The following is a 2,899-nucleotide window of genomic DNA, read 5'->3' on the forward strand; positions in this document are numbered from 1 at the left end:
TTATTCCCAAGTATTTTATTTTTTTGGTAGCTATTGAGAACGGTATTGATTTTCTTATTTCTTTTTCAGCAATCTCTTTGCTGGTGTAGAGGAATCCATGAATGACATTCTTGTCATCCCACAATTTTTCTGGTTTTCGGTCACTGGTGTTCAATGCATCAAATCTATTTTTTTAGATGGTCTCTAAATTCAGGAGGGATATATTCAAGATCATATTTTGGCTCTCGTGGACTTGTTTTAATTATCTTCAACTTCAAGTTGAACTTGCATATGAGCAGTTGATGGTCTGTTCCACAATCAGCTCCAGGCCTGATTTTGCTGAAGATATTGAAATTTTCCATCGCATCTTGTCATAGATCGAGTCAATCTGATTCCTGTGTACTCTATCTGGCAAAGTCCAAGTGTTTAGCCTCCGTTTGTGTTGTTGAAAAAAGGTGTTTGTAATGAATAAGTCGTTGGTCTTGCAAAATTCTATCCTGCGATCTCCAGCATTATTTCTGTCACCAAGGCCAAATTTTCTAACTACTGGTGATTCTTCTTTGTTTCCAAGTTTTGCGTTATAGTCACCAGTGATAATTAACACATCTTGATTCCATGTTCAGTCAATTTCAGACTTCAGAAGTTGATAACAATCTTCAATTTCCTCATCTTTGGTTTTGGAGGTTGGCGTGTAAATTTGAATATTAGTCATATTAACTGGTCTTCCTTGTAGATGTATGGATATTATCCTATCACTGATAACATAATAGTAAGTCCTTCTGGCATAACCCTTTCCATCATGATCTTTGCCTTGCTTAAACAGTAATGTGGGTAAGAGTCTCAAATAATGACACAAAATACACAATTACACACTTCTATGTATTATAAAGGAAATTTATCCAACAATAGACAATAGAAATACTTACCCTAGTTTGACAAGGTAGTAAACTCTTCCCTGAACAAGGGATATATTGGGGATAAATTAGCCGAGGGTATAGGGTAACCATGGGAGGAACTGGCAGGCACAATTTTGAGTCCAGAGGGAACATGGATATCTGAGAAGTGAAAGAATAGCATCATGACTAGCATTTAGAAGGCAAAGGGAAAAGTGGCATGATATGACATGAGAGAGGTAGGAAGGGCTTTATAAATTAAATGAAAATTATTGGTAGATATTTAAACCAAGAACAATGCTATACCACAGAATGGTTTTAATTTGGGGACTAACAATCATATTTGCATTTTAAGAAGATCATCATTTATTTGTCCTTGAAATATATTTTTTTGTCAAGTAAATAAAAAGAGAATTTCACCAAAAACAATTAATAGTTCAGTCACATTGAAACACTGATAAGTATACTCCCCACCCCACCAAGATTGTTAGCTCACTTCTATTTCTGAAGAGAGAGAAGAGGAAGAAGACTATGGGTAACAGCTACAAACCATTCCTGTCATTACTGAGTTCAATGTGAATCTTAACTTCTAACGTTCCAGAAAATGGTGAATAAATGTGTCCTAGTAAATTTGCATAATTTCAAGCACATTCCAATTATGATGAGAGAGTTTCTAATTTAAGCACAATGCCATCTATGTTTGGTCCTGCATTTCTGACTAGGATGCTTTTACACATTTTCCATAATGATTTTCTGAGCCGGAGTTGGAATCTTCTTCTCATATTGTTTTCCAATCATGTGATGGCATCGCAGAAAGTTTTACTTCATCAGGGAAATATGCTGCACTGTTTAAAGGGGCAGAGGGGCAAGAACGTACATGACTACATCATGCACAATCATGAACTTTTTCTTCTTAAAGAACCCCTTGTTTAATACTGAAAATATATCAATGGATGGAGTTTTTTTTTTTTTTTTAAAGACTGCTTCCTCTTCCTTCTCCTCCTACTTCCCTTCTTTCTTATTCAGAAGGTATAGGACAAACATAGCTCCTTAGGAACAACATAATTCATTTGATTTCAGAATAGTTTAAGAGTAACATTGAGAAAGCTATCATTAGTAGCAAGGAATGCTTAATAGTGGGACTTTGCCAGTTTAATGAATTAATTAATTTATAGTGAGAATTAAGGACATAGTAATCTTTTGTAGAAGTAAGAGACTTAAGAAAAATCATTAAATAGTGCCCAATCCAAAAGAAGGAGAGCTCTAGTGCCAGTGGTCACATTTGTTATTATTAGTGGCTGCCTGTTATTGATTAAATGGTGTCCCTCCAAAAGGGTGTTGGAATCCTAACTCCTATACCTTTGGATGTAATCCCGTTTGGAAATAGATTTTCTTTGTCATGTTAATTAGATCATTTCTGAGTTTAAAACAAGCACATTAGACGCAGAAATATGCACATACGAGGTCAAGACAGACACTTCTCAGACATCCACGTTCCCTCTGGACTCAAAATTGTGCCTGCTCGTTCCTCCCCTGGTTACCCTATACCCTCATCTAATTTATCTCCAATATATCCCTTGTTCAGGGAAGAGTTTATTGCCCTGACAAACCTGGGTAAGTACTTCTATTGTCTGTTGTTGGAGAAATTTCCCTCATAGTACATAGAAGTATGTAATTGTGTGTTTTGTGTCATTATTTGAGACTTTTACCCACATTAGGCAAGAATCATGATGACAAGGGTTATGCCAGAAGGACTTAATATTATGAGAGGATCCTCTATAAGCCAAAGAACCAAGAATCATCTGGGACTACCCCAAGGAGGGAATTGACTTGGCCAAGATAATTTGAACTTTTAACCTCCAGAACTGTGAAACGATAAATTTCTGTTTCTTAAAGTCACTCACTTGTATTTCTGTTTCAGCTGCATTAGGAAACTAAGATACAGTTTGTGCACCAAATAGCAGCTTGAAGGCTTTAGGTGGACACCATACAAATAAGTCCAAACCAATAGTTCTTAGTCCTGGAAG

This window comes from Orycteropus afer, unplaced genomic scaffold (assembly GCF_000298275.1).
Source record: "Orycteropus afer afer isolate SDZICR_OR568_19922 unplaced genomic scaffold, OryAfe1.0 scaffold00001, whole genome shotgun sequence".
Classification (NCBI taxonomy): domain Eukaryota; kingdom Metazoa; phylum Chordata; class Mammalia; order Tubulidentata; family Orycteropodidae; genus Orycteropus; species Orycteropus afer.